This window comes from Aquarana catesbeiana, linkage group LG02, assembly GCF_042186555.1.
Source record: "Aquarana catesbeiana isolate 2022-GZ linkage group LG02, ASM4218655v1, whole genome shotgun sequence".
NCBI classification, from domain to species: domain Eukaryota; kingdom Metazoa; phylum Chordata; class Amphibia; order Anura; family Ranidae; genus Aquarana; species Aquarana catesbeiana.
Genome location: NC_133325.1, coordinates 367,307,158 through 367,324,255, shown reverse-complemented (window position 1 = coordinate 367,324,255; position 17,098 = coordinate 367,307,158). Strand labels below are relative to the sequence as shown.

The window sequence follows — 17,098 nt, the reverse complement described above, 5'->3', positions numbered from 1 at the left end:
CACAGAGCCTGCTTGCCCTCTTTTAGTGGCCTGTGAGCGTCTGCCTCTCCTTGGTACACTGTATTGTGTACACCACCAGAAAAGTAGTAGCAACTGCACTAGGGGTGTACGATACTGTGTACACCAACAGAAGTGTAATAACAACTATCGGTGTACTGTATGTATTGTGTACACCACCAGAAAAGTAGTAGCAAATGCACTAGGGGTGCACGGTACTGTGTACACCAACAGAAGTGTAATAACAACTATAGGTGCACTGTATGTATTGTGTACACCACCAGAAAAGTAGTAGCAACTTCACTAGGGTTGCACGGTATTGTGTACACCACCAGAAGCCTAATAGCAACTATGGGTGCACTGTATGTATTGTGTACTGTGTACACCACCAGAAAAGTAGTAGCAAATGCACTATGGGTACACGGTACTGTGTACACCAACAAAAGTGTAATAACAACTATGAGTGTACTGTATTGTGTACACCACCAGAAAAGTAGAAGCAACTGCACTATGGTTGCATGGTACTGTGTACACCGCCTGAAGTATATTAGAAAAAGTACACCAGGAATGGCCTGCAGTCAGATATAGGCTTGGCTTCACTGGATGCATATATATACGAGACTGGCTATATATATATATATATATATATATATATATATATATATATATATATATATATATATATATATATATATATATATTAAATACACTGCAGCTAACTGAAAAACCTGCCTGCCTGAAGTATATTAGAAAAAGTAGAAAAAGTACACCAGGAATGGCCTGCAGTCAGATATAGCTAAACTGGATGCAGTGGATATATGTATGTGGCTATGTCCACGCCAACAACACACTACACGGGGCCACCATGCAGGCAGCCTTATATAGTGTGGGGCATGGACTTAGTCCCCCTGAGCCATGATTGGCCAAAGGCACCCTGCCTTTGGCCAATTATGGCTCTCTTAGCTGAGGGCGCTGGGAATGGCCATGTCACTTTAAAGCACAGTGATTGGAGGACTTTTTATGATGGACTATTGTGTTGTTTGTTTAATAATTTATAGAGGAGTCATTTGTTTGTAATTAGCATATTGTTCACTTTATAAGGAGTAGAACCAAACCTTTTATCATACTTCATGACTTGATCTGTTTGTATCAAAAAACCTAAGATAGATTTCACGTGCAATAAAGAGATTGCCCTGTAATTTGCCCTATTGTTGGCAGTGTTTTGGAAGATTAGAAATAATGGCCCTAAGAGTCTTCTGGTGGAATGTCCTGCTTGCTGAAGACTGTTAAAGGCAGTAACCAGGAGAGGTGCCAGGAGTTCCACAGATTTCTTGTAATGTGTGGTTGGGAATCCATCAAAGACTGTTTTTTTTAACTGGTCTTTCAAAGCTGTAATCACTAACAAAACATTCTCTAGGGTTATGGATAAAGTGGGGAGGAAGATACCCCTTTCTGGAGAGAAGGTACCCATTGTTGCATAAAGGTTGGAAAGAAATTATAATGGGATTACTTGTGAATTTGTCTCTGGACAGCTTTAGATAAATAAGTTTGTGCGCATAATCTAGGTTGCGGAGTTGAAATGCTAACTGGGTTTTAGGCTTATTGGCTTTCATGTAAATTTATGATTAGAGCAGTATAACATTTTCTCTTAGAATTCTGCTGACAAGAGGTCAAGCTCAAGGAGGGTTTCTTTTAAGTGTTGTCCATTGGTCAATGTTGGTTGGGACTGGAAAAATATTTACTGAGTTTGGTTATTCGCCTCCAGCTGTTCCAATATACATTATTATACATGTTCCTTTTTTTCACCTGCTTATTTTCACTTTCTGTACAAAGCCATTTGTTTACAGAGTTCAGAACCTCAAACCTACACACACATACACACACGGCACATCAAAGCAGTGACTAGTACCATTTCAGACAGCTACATCTGAAGTTTAAAGCAGACAAACCCAACCTCAAGGCAGGCCACTATTACTGTGTTGTCTCCTTACATAATCCAGAAACAAAACACAACATAGATTTTAAAATCTATCTTAAAATCAGCCCCAAAACTATTGTAGTTTTCACTAAAATGGATAAAATCTTGGATAAAAAATATCAGAAAAAGGTTCACTTTTAAATAATTATAAAAAAAAAATTGAGCATAGAGAACAAAATAAGCAGCAAAGACGTCACTAGACATACAGTGCAAAATAGAAATAAAAAACGCGCTAAGTGGCGCTAAGTGAGCATGTGAATAGCATGTGAACCTGGAAGGGTAAAATAGTCAATGCAAAACTGAATGTGAACAAAACCAAAACATAAAAGTCCAAAGTGAATAATAAACATCTATATGACATCCATTAGAGTTCAGAATAAAGTGAAAGGTCTTTCTTGGATAATCCAGGATGAATCTTGAAAATACAGTCAAAATGGTAAAGTGTTCACACTTACCAGATTCAATGGACACACATACCGTATAGCATGTGGGTCAAACAGGCACTCTTGAGGGAATGACCTCAAACATAAGCTCCCACCAATGGAAAAATGGTAAGGGGGGTTCCACCCAAAGTTGAATGAGGACTGTCAGATATCCATGATGGACTCCAAAACATGCGATGAATCACATCAAATGGTGTGCATGAAAAACAAATGTTCCGCACATAGTGTGATACTGTTTGACATGTAATGGTGAAAAAAGGGGTTTACACTTACAGCAAATCTGATAAAACAAGCTTGTACTTAAAATGGAGTATAGGCAACGATTCCAAGAGCATCATCCGACATGTTTCGTCCTATTGAACATCATTTGGGGTATGAGGCTCATGTTTCATCGTTGCAGTATATATAACTATGTCAGCCAATAAAATTTCTTCTAAAAATCTGACAATGAGGACACCTGAACATCAATTAAAATTATTTCAAGATGGCTCCGGTGCCATCAAGGGTGCCTATTTGACCCACGTGCTATACGGTACATGTGTCCATCGAATCTGGTACGCGTGAACACCATTTGACTGTATTTTCAAGATTCATCCCGGATTATCCAAGAAAGACCTTGAACTTTATTCTGAACTCTAATGAACCTTCCACAGATGTTTATGATTTTTTTTGTTTTTTATCACTTGTAAATAAGCTCAGTTTTCCAGATGGGACATTATGTATCATAGAGGGTACCTGTATCAAATTGGATTACAGTAATTGCAAAAAAAATGTAAAAATGATGATAATCATAAAAATTGCATGATTCTCGGGTGTACTTCTATATGGCAAATGAAAGCAAAAAAGAAAAAAATTATGGAAAGTAGGGTAGTACAAAATAAAAAAAGGCAATGAGTTACAGTTTGGCTTTGTTCGCATGTGCCATTTCATATTTATGAAAAGATAAAATAAAATAAATTCTAATTATATAGGGCTTGCATTTGCTCAGTATGGTTTCACTGTATCAACGGTTATTCTATTTCCACTAATGAATACTGTTATATAGTGTGCCTGTTGTCAAGCTCTGCAGAAAAAAAAATGTTGACTTTTCTAAATAAATGCTAATAAAATATATTAGCCCAACAGTTATTTTGGGTTACAGGCCATAAATATACACAAGGACTGTGTTATCTGGTGGCTGCACAATGAACAGTGAGGTTAAATACTAGCAACCGGCTGTTTTTTAATGATTTCTGCTCTGGCATTACGTTACTTTAAGTTCTGCAGTAAACATTCTGAGAGCTATTATTATTCTGGGGTGAGATTAAGAAAGCTGTAAAACAAATATCACTGCATCCAATAAAAAGAATATAAAAAAGCACTTTTAAATAGCACTTTACAAATGGCCAAATTAAATAGCACTGAAATTACATTACAGACATACATTGCCAATAATGGCAGTAATAAATTAAGAATATTATCTTACATTTGCTGTCAATTGTGCTACTAATTTCTAAAAACCAGCTAGAGAGAAAAACATGCTATTTCTCTTTCTAGAGGGCAGAAGTTTATTTTTTCTTATGAAGAAAAATACATTTTGTTTATGCTGACTTTTTCTATTCGGATTGCTGTAAGGGCCTTTCAAAACACTGGATAATGAGATACTCAGTATTGTGATGGTGTACGAACCATAGTAAGTTATTTTATTAGGGACCACAAGAAATACAAGTTCTTCCCATCATTGTCCCCATCATGAAACTATTAATTCCTCTTTGAAATTCCTAGAAGCCGCATTTATCCTCGATACTATGTAGCAAAGGAGTTTTTGTGGAGAAAAGGGAACAGTCTTAAGTCAACCTGAAAGATCCTCCAATATGTAGGAAAATCTATGTAGGCAATAAAGGCACTGAGGCCCTTGTGTTCACCATTGCTTCTTTGACAACATTAGTACTGTCCAAATTTCTAATGCACTGCTGAAAGTGACCCTGCAAAAAAAAAGTGCCTTTTAACCACTAGCCGATCAGCTCACGCAGATATACTGTTGCAGGTCAGCTCTCTTGTGTGAATCGCTGTACCTGTACACCGGCTCGCACAGGTGCAGTTGTGGGCAGGTCCATGCCACACCAGCGGCATGCTCTTACACCCGCTGCAAGCTGCGGGAATGTGCCCACAGGTCGGGCAGACTCAATGTCAGCTAGTGACCTACGATCGCCTAGTAGAGAGCCAGAATGGGGATCTGCCATTGTAAACAAGGCAGATCCCTGTTCTGACAGGGGACATGTCAGAGATCTACTGTTCCCAGTGATTGGGAACAGTGATCTCTGTCATGTCTCAGTGAGCCCATCCCTCCTACAGTTAGAACACACCCAGGGAAGACACTTAACCCCTTGATCGCCCCCATAGTGTTAAACCCTTCCCTTCCAGTGTTATTTTTACATTGGTCAGTGCATTTTTATTGCACTGATCAATGTAATAATGTCACTGGTCCCCAAAAAGTATCATTTGGGGTCAGATTTGTCTGCCGCAATGTCGCAGTCCTTCTAAAAATCACAGATCGCCACCATTACTAGTAAAATTAAATAAAAGTCCCTAAATCTATCCCATAGTTTATAGACATGATTACTTTTGCGCAAACCAATCAATATACACCTATTGCGATTTTTATTATTTTTTTTACCAAAAATATGTAGAAGAATATATATTGGCCTAAACTGATGAATACATTTGTTTTTTTATATTTATTTTTTGGGATATGTACGTATTATAGCAAAAAAAAATAGTTTTCTTTTCAAAATTGTCGCTCTTTCTTTGTTTATAGCGCAAAAAATAAAAACCACAGAGATGATCAAATACCACCAAAAGAAAGCTTTGTTGGCTATCGTGACGCACGACCACGCAATTGTCAGTTAAAGTGACGCAATGCCATATCGAAATAAAGGGGCAAATGCTTCCGGGGCTGAAGGTTTGTACTTAGCTTTAAAAAAGGCAGTGTGTTGAATCTTCTACTAAAAATCTTTGGGCTCCACTGCTATCTGACACAAACCAGATAACATGGGCCTCCTAGCTCTGAGTTTATCCTGCTGTTTTAAAAATCTGCTTTTGGGAGACAGGTTGCTCATCCAGCTCAAGTTATGCCCCGTACAGACGGTCACATTTTCTGACGGAAAATGTGTGATAGGACCTTGTTGTCTGAAATTCCGACCGTGTGTAGGCTTCATCACACATTTTCCATCGGAATTTCCGACACACAAAGTTTGAGAGCTTGCTATAAAATTTTCCGACAACAAAATCCGTTGTCGGAAATTACGATCGTGTGTACACAAATCCGAAGCACAAAGTGCCACGCATGCTCAGAATAAAGCTATTGGCTACTGCCCCATTTATAGTCCCGATGTACGTGTTTTACGTCACCGCGTTCAGAATGATCAGATTTTCTGACAACTTTGTTTGACCGTGTGTATGCAAGACAAGTTACAAGTTTGAGCCAACATCCATCGGAAAAAATCCATGGATTTTGTTGTCGGAATGTCCGATCAATGTCCGACCGTGTGTACAGGGTATTAGAGTGAATATCCTATCTTTAAACAGCATCCTTGTGTTGTATTTTTTGCAATGTGAATTTGACAATTGACATAGGCTTGTTCACTTGGGGGGTGCAAAATAGAATTATGTTATTGAGATTACTAAAGTATCATTTTTGAGTGGGCTAACACTTTTAGGCTCGATTCACACAGGGGCAACACGACTTCAACGCGACTTTGCAACGCGACTTTAACCCGACTTCAACACGACTTGTGGATCCGACTTTCAATGAACGGGGATCCGACTTGGATCCCCGCCACTGTGTTTGGTATGAATCTTTAGGGGGAACTCCGCGCCAAATTTTAAATAAAAATCCGGCATGGGTTCCCCCCCAGGGGCATACCAGGCCCTTGGGTCTGGTATGGATCTTGAGGGGAACCCCCCTACGCCGAAGGGACGGCGTGGGGGTCCCCCCAATCCATACCAGACCCTTATCCGAGCACGCAGCCCGGCCGGACAGGAATGGGGGTGGGGACGAGCGAGCGCCCCCCCCCCTCCTGAGCCGTACCAGGCCGCATGCCCTCAACATGGGGGGGGTTGGTGCCTTGGGGGAGGGGGGCGCGCTGCGGCCCCCCCCACCCCAAAGCACCTTGTCCCCATGTTGATGAGGACAAGGGCCTCTTCCCGACAACCCTGGCCGTTGGTTGTCGGGGTCTGCGGGCGGGGGGCTTATCGGAATCTGGGAGCCCCCTTTAATAAGGGGGCCCCCAGATCCCGGCCCCCCACCCTATGTGAATGAGTATGGGGTACATGGTACCCCTACCCATTCACCTAGGGGAAAAAAAGCGTCAATAAAACAAACAGTACACAGGTTTTTTTAAATAATTTATTAGGCAGCTCCGGGATCTTCTTCCGACTTCGGGGGTCCTCTTCCGACTTCGGGGGTCTCTCCGCCGTCTCCTCCCGGTGTCCGCATCTTCTGCCGGCTCCTCCGCTATCTTCTGCAGCTCAATTGCTAGCGGTGGTCCGGACTTCTGCCTTCTTCTTTTCTTCCAGAGATGTTGACACAACGCTCTCTCCAGCTGGAATGGTCTCTGAACGCTCCGCAACGGACTTATATAGGCGGTGACCCCGCCCCCTTATGAGGTCACTGTCCCAGGGCATGCTGGGGCTGTGCCGTCATAAGGGGGCGTGGTCATCACCCGGTGACCACGCCTCCTAAAACGTCACAGACCCAGCATGCCCAGGGACTGTGACGGCATAAGGGGGCGGGGTCACCGCCTATATAAGTCCCTTGCAGAGCGCACAGAAACCATTCTGGCTGGGGAGAGCGTCGTGTCAACATCTCTGGAAGAGAAGAGGGAAGAAGATGATCCAGAGGTCCGGACCACCGCTGGCAAAAGAGCGCCAGAAGATAGCGGTGGAGCCGGCAGAAGATGCGGACACCGGGAGAAGACCCCGGAGAGACCCCCGGAGTCGGAAGAAGATCCCGGAGCTGCCTAATAAATTATTTTAAATACCTGTGTACTGTGTTTTTTATTGACGCTTTTTTCCCTAGGTGAATGGGTAGGGGTACCATGTACCCCATACCTATTCACATAGGGTGGGGGGCCGGGATCTGGGGGCCCCCTTATTAAAGGAGGCTCCCAGATTCCGATAAGCCCCCCGCCCGCAGACCCCGACAACCAACGGCCAGGGTTGTCGGGAAGAGGCCCTTGTCCTCATCAACATGGGGACAAGGTGCTTTGGGGTGGGGGGGGCCGCAGCGCGCCCCCCTCCCCCAAGGCACCAAACCCCCCATGTTGAGGGCATGCGGCCTGGTACGGTTCAGGAGGGGGGGGGGCGCTCGCTCGTCCCCACCCCCATTCCTGTCCGGCCGGGCTGCGTGCTCGGATAAGGGTCTGGTATGGATTGGGGGGGACCCCCCACGCCGTTTTTTCGGCGTAGGGGGTTCTCCTCAAGGTCCATACCAGACCCAAGGGCCTGGTATGCCCCTGGAGGGGGAACCCATGCCGGATTTTTATTTAAAATTTGGCGCGGAGTTCCCCTCAAGATCATTTGAGCACAAGTCGCATGCCGAAGTCGGATCATGCGAGACGGCGATCCGACTTCAATGATAGTCAATAGGCTGAAGTCGGATCAAAGTCGGATCCAAGTAGTACAGGGAGTACGCTCTGAAGTCGGAGCGACTTCAGTAGTGTCTATTAAGACGCTCCCATGCACTGTAATGTGAATCTCTTTCTGGGGCGACTTGAGGGCTTACAAGTCGGATCCCAAGTCGCGGTAGTGTGAACCGAGCCTTAAGGTTAGGTGAACTTTTCAGTTAAAGATTTTACATTATGAGCTCCTCCAAGGCTTCCAATATAGTCATTGTATTTACATATGTATAACAATTGCAAAAAAAGTTACATGAAGGTCAAGGAAAAGACTGATATTGCCTCAAGCTGCTAGATGATGATGATCATTTTTAAGAAAGGTATGTATGTATGTATGTATGTAGGGTAACATTTTCTGCCATGCAACAAATAAAGACACTAAGGTTTATTGAAATATAATGCACTTCTTTATTCAAAAACAGTACAATAATACATGTTTATCTATGGTGCACAGATAAAGCCAGTTTCTAATGATTCACAAAGTATAGGTAAACAGTGTAATATCATAGAGAGATGGTATAAATACTGCATATGTATCTGGTATGTCCTTATGTCCATCCAGCAGGTCTTCCTTCCTGTGCTAAGCAGTGGAAGTGACAGGAGGGTATTACCTGCATGCTAGACCCTCCCCCTGATGCATTACATTTCCTAATGTGGGGTTGCATCTGAAGCATGGGAATACATCAAGATGTATGTGTTTGTATGATTCCTGCTCGTGATGTATGGTTCGCTATATATCTATATCTATATCTATATCTATATATAGATATAGCTATAGATCTATATCTATATATATATAGATATAGATCTATAGCTATATATATATATAGATATATATAGATAGATATCTATAGATATATATAGATATCTAGACATATATATATATATAGATATAGATATGGATATATATCTATATATATATCTATATATATATATATATATATCTATATATATATATATATATATATATACACAGGTGCGTCTCATAAATTTTGAATATCATCAAAAAGTTAATTTATTTCAGTAATTCAATTCAAAAAATGAAACTCATATATTTTATATAGATCCATTACACATAGTGTGATGTATTTAAAGCATTTCTTACTTTTAATTTTGATGATTTGGCTTACAGCTAGTAAAAACCCAAAATTCAGTACCTCAGAAAATTTTAATATTACATAAGATCAATAAAAAAAAGGATTTTTTATACAGAAATGTTGGTTTACTGAAAAGTGTGTCCATGTACACTATAGTATGCACTCAATACTTGGTTGGGGCTCCTTTTACACGAATTACTAGACTCTGGGACCTTGATTTCCAAATGAAATGCAAAATTTTCCACAGCCTCTGATGAACGCAATATGAGTTTCACTTTTTGAAATGAATTACTGAAATTAACTTTTTGATAGTCTAATTTTATGAGATGCACCTATGTGTGTGTGTGTGTATATATATATATATATATATATATATATATATATATATATATATATATATATATACAGTCAGGTCCATAAATATTGGGACATCAACACAATTCTAATCTTTTTGGCTCTATACACCACCACAATGGATTTGAAATGAAACAAACAACATCTGCTTTAATTGCAGACTTTCAGCTTTAATGTGAGGGTATTTACATCCAAATCAGGTGAACGGTGTAGGAATTACAATAGCTTGTATATGTGCCTCCCACTTTTTTAAGGGACCAAAAGTAATGGGACAGAGTAACAATCATCCATCAAATTTTCACTTTTTAATGTTTTGTTGCAAATCCTTTGCAGTCAATTACAGCCTGAAGTCTGGAATGCATAGACATCACCAGATGCTGGGTTTCATCCCTGGTGATGCTCTGTCAGGCTTCTACTGCAACTGTCTTCAGTTCCTGCTTGTTCTTGGGGCATTTTCCCTTCAGTCTTGTCTTCAGCAAGTGAAATGCATGGTCAAACGGATTCAGGTCAGGTGATTGACTTGGCCATTGCATAACATTGCACTTCTTTCCCTTAAAAAACTCTTTGGTTGCTTTCGTAGTGTGCTTCGGGTCATTGTCCATCTGCACTGTGAAGTGCCGTCTAATGAGTTCTAAAGCATTTTGCTGAATATGAGCAGATAATATTGCCCGAAACACTTCAGAATTAATCCTGCTGCTTTTGTCAGCAGTCACATCATCAATAAATACAAGAGAACCAGTTCCATTGGCAGCCATACATGCCCATGCCATGACACTACCACCACCATGCTTCACTGATGAGGTGGTATGTTTTGGATCATGAGCTGTTCCTTTCCTTCTCCATATTCTTCCCTTTCCATCACTCTGGTACAAGTTGATCTTAGTCTCATCTGTCCAAAGGATGTTGTTCCAGAACTGTGAAGGCTCTTTAGATGTTGTTTGGCAAACTCTAATCTGGCCTTCCTGTGTTTGAAGCTCACCAATGTTTTACATCTTGTGGTGAATCCTCTGTATTCACTCTGGTGAAGTCTTCTCTTAATTGTTGACTTTGACACACATACACCTACCTCCTGGAGAGTGTTCTTGATCTGGCCAACTGTTGTGAAGGATGTTTTCTTCACCAGGGAAAGAGTTCTTCGGTCATCCACCACAGTTGTTTTGTGTGGTCTTCGGGGTCTTTTGGTGTTGCTGAGCTCACCGATGAGTTCTTTCTTTTTAAGGATGTTCCAAACAGTTATTTGGCCACACCTAATGTTTTTGCTATCTCTCTGATGGGTTTGTTTTGTTTTTTCAGCCTAATGATGGCTTGCTTCACTGATAGTGACAGCTCTTTAGATCTCATATTGAGAGTTGACAGCAACAGATTCCAAATAAAAATGGCACACTTGAAATGAACTCTGGACCTTTTATCTGCTCCTTGTAAATGGGATAATGAGGGAATAACACACACCTATTCCATATACAACCTAAGATCATATGCAATCAATAAAGATTTTTTTACATATCAAAAATTATAAAATTTATAAAATTTATAAAAGTTCAATAATTCAATAATGTGTGTCACATAATAGCAAAGTCTCCCAGTGATGCGTTCAAATCTTCTGTCAATTGCCGTGATTGGCGTGCGCTTGTAATAATACAATGTGCTAGTGACTTAGTGCTCCACCTCCACCTGTGAGATTGGCCACTCACCGGATATTCCTTTAAAACTACACCTTTGGTTCATTCATGGGGATAACCACTCCACTCAAAGGGAACTTCTTCAACAGATATAATTGGACCATAATGTTCCTCATGAAACATGAATAAAAACGATCATCGCGCAATACCGTTAATACTGTTTATTATAAACACAAAGTAAAAACTGTGCACTCACATTTATGTGTGCCCCCCAGCCGGCACAAAGCTATTCCAACAGTTAGGGACGGGTAGGTATAGCCACCTAGTTCGCCTATGTGTGCTGTGCGACCTCCGTTCCTCCCCTCTTGCCTGTTCGCGTCCTCACCAATCCCGTTCGTATTGGATCACGTGGGTATGTGTTTCCCAGCAGCCTCTACGCGTTTCGCAATTTGCGTCATCAGGAAGCTGCTATTTGGTTGGTTCCTGTTCTATTTATATTAAACATGGGCGGAAGTGCCCCTGCCGCCATCTTGATTATGGGCATTCCCTTACATTGCTCTCTAGTATGACTTCCTCCCACTTGTCGCCATTTTGACTGTGGGTATTAGCCCATTCTTGTAGTTGTATGTTGCGCATACCCTTTTCCTTACTCTATCTTATTATTGCGATTTGATTCCTAATGTCCTGAAAATGTATGGATATATTCACAACTACCCCCTCCCCATCTGTTGGAGAGGCTTTCACATGAAATTAAATCTTTTGGCCCTTGGGTTATGTGACATTTAAAACATTTAAAACATCCTAATACATGTTATTACGCATCTATTGTTACTAGATTTACAATATGAAACAGCAAAAAAACTTCCGCATTACTTTATTTTAGCAGAATACCTGTACACCCCTATCCTTTATTAAATTTAGTCATTAACCTATGGTTAGTACTTAAAACTATCTTAGTTACCAAGAGAAGATGTTTGAACTGCTAACATTAAAAATTAAATGATAAAAATAGGAATAAAAATAAAAATAAAAATAAAAATAAAAATAAAATTAAAATACTGATGAGAAATAAATGAAAGAATAAAACAATAAGTAAGAAATAATAAATGAAAAAAATGAAAAAAATGAAAAAATGAAAAAAATGAAAAAAATGAAAAAAATGAAAAAATGAAAAAATGAAAAAATGAAAAAAATATTAAAAATAAGAATAAAATAAGAATGAAAAAAATGAAAAAATGAAAAAAATGAAAAAAATGAAAAAAATAATAATAAAAAATAAAAAATAAAATATAAAAAATAAAAAAATAAAAAATACAAAAAATATAAATTATAAAAAATATAATAAAATAAAAAATAAGAAATAAATAAAATAAATAAAATATAAAAATAAAAATAAAAATAAAAATAAAAATAAAGAATAAAATAAAAGAAATAAAAAAATTGAAATGAAAAAATATATGAAAAAATGAAAAAATGAACATAAAAAATGAAAAAATGAAAAAATTGAAAAAATGAAAAAATGAAAAAAATGAAAAATTATGATTAAAATAAAACCTCTATTTTTAGCAATTCCTTTTTAGTAATCTTCTAAAAAGCAATTTATATCAATCTCCACGTTTAACCCCTGTGGCCTCATCGTGTCCAATTTGAATATCCAGTGGGTTTCATTCTTTGAAACTTCCCTTTTCATGTTGGTGTTTCTCCAATTACGTACTACTCTGTCTATTCCATAAAATTTCAAATGTTGGGGGTTTCTATTATGTACCTCTCTAAAATGCTTTGATACGCTATGGTGTTTGAATCCTTTTTTGATGTTTCTGACATGTTCACCTATTCTTACTGATAGGGCTCTAGTTGTTCTGCCCACGTACTGTAATCCACAACTGCACTCCAGTACATATGTAACATGGGTACTACAACATGTTATCAACTTATCTATTTTATATGCTTGCTCTTTGGTGTTTGACATAAAACTTGTGATTTTCCTATCATTCTGGTTAGTAGATCTGCAAGCTTTACATTTCTTGCATCTAAAAAAACCTTTCTGGTTAAAAAGTGTTGAGAAATCTTTGGGGGGGTCTGGCACATTTTTTACTATTTTGTCTCTGATCCTTCTTGCTTTTCTATATACAAATGTTGGTTTCCGGGGTAATACCTTACTTAATTGTGGGTCACTGCTGATGATCGACCAATTTTTCTTTATGATATCCTCTAATTTTTTGTATTGTGTATTAAATCCCGTGATGAACGGTATGCTATTATCCTGCTTGTGTTTTCTTACTTTGCTACTCAGGATTAGTTCCCTGTCCATATTAGCCACTTTTGAACGTATATTCTCCAGTACATTTCTTTTGTAGCCCTTGTCTATAAACCTGTCTATCAGAATATCTGTTTGTTGTAAATAGTCCTCCATTCGGTCACAGTTCCGCCTAATCCTGATGAACTGGCTTTTCGGGATAGCTGCCTTCCACTGGGGGTGGTGGCAACTCCCCATCGGTATGTATCCATTCCGATCCGTTTCTTTAAAATGTGTTCTGGTTCCAAGCTTATTCCCATTTTTATATATTTCTAGGTCTAAGAAGTTAATTTTCTGTTGATGTACTGTAGCAGTGAATTTAACCCCATACTTGTTGCCGCTAATAAATTGGATAAACTCCTCCAGCTGTTCTCGGCTTCCCTTCCATATTATCAAAATATCGTCAATGTAGCGTTTGTATAACAGCAAATGTGGCCAGCATCTTCCATAAATGTCTTCCTCCTCCCACTTACTTAGGAAGATGTTGGCCACACTCGGTGCATACTTATTGCCCATTCCTACTCCTTTAATTTGCCTGTAATATTTATGGTTGTGCCAGAAAAAATTGTTCCCCATGGCCATTCTTAGTCCTTCTAGGATGAACTTTCTTTGTTTTAATTGCAAGTCTGATAGGTTTTTCATTCCCCATGCTACTGCTGCCAGGGCATCTGTCTGCTTGATGTTGGTGTACAGTGACTCCACATCTAATGTTACCAGTAGCGTGGAGCTGTCTACATTTACATCCTTTAGATTGTTAATAACATCTTTACTATCTTTAAGAAATGCTTTTCCCTCTCCTGCTATAGGTTGGAGGAACACATCTAAGTACTCCCCCAACCTAGAGTGCACTGATTCAATGCCACTAATTATTGGCCTTCCTGGTGGCTTGGTTTTGTTTTTGTGTATTTTTGGGACTTGGTATATTACTGGTACTCTTGGTGCTTCTGTCAGCAGATATTTCCCTTCCTTCTTGTTTAGGATTTTGTCTGCTATGCCCTTATTCAGATATTCTTTTAGTTTTTTCTTTAGCTCTTTATTGGGATTCTTTTTGAGGGGTTGGTATGTACTTAGATCATTAACCAGTCTCCCCAACTCCTCATAGTAATTCTCCTTTGTTAGGATCACTATCCCTCCCCCCTTATCGGCTGGGCGTATTACTATGTTCTTCCTTTTTTCCAGTTTTTTTATTCCCTGCCATATTCTATTTTTATTTTGTTTTGGTGGTTTAATATTTTTGATCTCTTTCTCCACTATCCTTTTGAACACTTCTATGTGTTGGTTAGTGTTGGACCTGGGGTTGAACGTGGATTTGTTCCTCAAATTACTATGCTTGTATCCTGTCTCCATTGGTTGGTGTTGGGGTTCTCCTTTTTCTAAGAAATGTTTCTTTAGATTCAATTTTCTAATGAATTTTTGTAAATCTATAAATGCTTCAAACTGATTAAAACTTGCACTAGGTGCATATTTAATTCCGCTATCTAGTACCAATAATTCTTCCTGGGTGAAAGTTACGTCTGTTAGGTTAAAAATACCCTCACCTAATTTTCTCTTTTCCTTTTTGCCTCCCCCTCTACAACCTCGTTTTCTCTTTGATTTGTGTTTCCTCCAGATTCCTGGGGGTTCCTGTTCCAGCCCCCCCTGCTGGTCTGAAACACTGGCATGGGTGGTTTGTAGGGTTCCCTCCAATCCCGCCATTCCCCCTGCCACATGGCTGGGCCATAATGTGGGTTGTAATTGGGGTTGTAGTTGTAATATCCTCTACCCCTACCCCTATACCCTCCCCTCCAGGGTCTGGGGTACTGTCCCATGGGGGGTGGGGTTGGGTGGGGGGGTCCAGTTGGAATGTGATTTTCTCGTTCAGATATTTTACTGTTTACCTTTTTCTGGCTAATGCTTGGGGTACGTGCTGTTGCCCTAGGTTCTCTTCTTGGTAAGTTGGCGATCGGGGTACCTGGTGTGCCTTTGGTCCCATTTCCTACACCCATCTCCTCGGCAATCACCTCCTCATTCAGGGATGTGTTTGCAGAGTTGCTGGGTGTTTTTTTGGAAGATGCTGGCCACATTTGCTGTTATACAAACGCTACATTGACGATATTTTGATAATATGGAAGGGAAGCCGAGAACAGCTGGAGGAGTTTATCCAATTTATTAGCGGCAACAAGTATGGGGTTAAATTCACTGCTACAGTACATCAACAGAAAATTAACTTCTTAGACCTAGAAATATATAAAAATGGGAATAAGCTTGGAACCAGAACACATTTTAAAGAAACGGATCGGAATGGATACATACCGATGGGGAGTTGCCACCACCCCCAGTGGAAGGCAGCTATCCCGAAAAGCCAGTTCATCAGGATTAGGCGGAACTGTGACCGAATGGAGGACTATTTACAACAAACAGATATTCTGATAGACAGGTTTATAGACAAGGGCTACAAAAGAAATGTACTGGAGAATATACGTTCAAAAGTGGCTAATATGGACAGGGAACTAATCCTGAGTAGCAAAGTGAGAAAACACAAGCAGGATAATAGCATACCGTTCATCACGGGATTTAATACACAATACAAAAAATTAGAGGATATCATAAAGAAAAATTGGTCGATCATCAGCAGTGACCCACAATTAAGTAAGGTATTACCCCGGAAACCAACATTTGTATATAGAAAAGCAAGAAGGATCAGAGACAAAATAGTAAAAAATGTGCCAGACCCCCCCAAAGATTTCTCAACACTTTTTAACCAGAAAGGTTTTTTTAGATGCAAGAAATGTAAAGCTTGCAGATCTACTAACCAGAATGATAGGAAAATCACAAGTTTTATGTCAAACACCAAAGAGCAAGCATATAAAATAGATAAGTTGATAACATGTTGTAGTACCCATGTTACATATGTACTGGAGTGCAGTTGTGGATTACAGTACGTGGGCAGAACAACTAGAGCCCTATCAGTAAGAATAGGTGAACATGTCAGAAACATCAAAAAAGGATTCAAACACCATAGCGTATCAAAGCATTTTAGAGAGGTACATAATAGAAACCCCCAACATTTGAAATTTTATGGAATAGACAGAGTAGTACGTAATTGGAGAAACACCAACATGAAAAGGGAAGTTTCAAAGAATGAAACCCACTGGATATTCAAATTGGACACGATGAGGCCACAGGGGTTAAACGTGGAGATTGATATAAATTGCTTTTTAGAAGATTACTAAAAAGGAATTGCTAAAAATAGAGGTTTTATTTTAATCATAATTTTTCATTTTTTTCATTTTTTTCATTTTTTCAATTTTTTCATTTTTTCATTTTTTATGTTCATTTTTTCATTTTTTCATATATTTTTTCATTTCAATTTTTTTATTTCTTTTATTTTATTCTTTATTTTTATTTTTATTTTTATTTTTATTTTTATATTTTATTTATTTTATTTATTTCTTATTTTTTATTTTATTATATTTTTTATAATTTATATTTTTTGTATTTTTTATTTTTTTATTTTTTATATTTTATTTTTTATTTTTTATTATTATTTTTTTCATTTTTTTCATTTTTTTCATTTTTTCATTTTTTTCATTCTTATTTTATTCTTATTTTTAATATTTTTTTCATTTTTTCATTTTTTCATTTTTTCATTTTTTTCATTTTTTTCATTTTTTTCAT

The 17,098-nt window shown here is 38.8% G+C and overlaps 1 protein-coding gene across 5 annotated transcripts in view; it reads right to left on the bottom strand.

Annotated features, from left to right (window-relative positions):
• AUTS2 (activator of transcription and developmental regulator AUTS2) overlaps positions 1-17,098 on the bottom strand; it is a 2,093,484-nt gene that overhangs the window by 701,758 nt on the left and 1,374,628 nt on the right. The window lies entirely within an intron of this gene.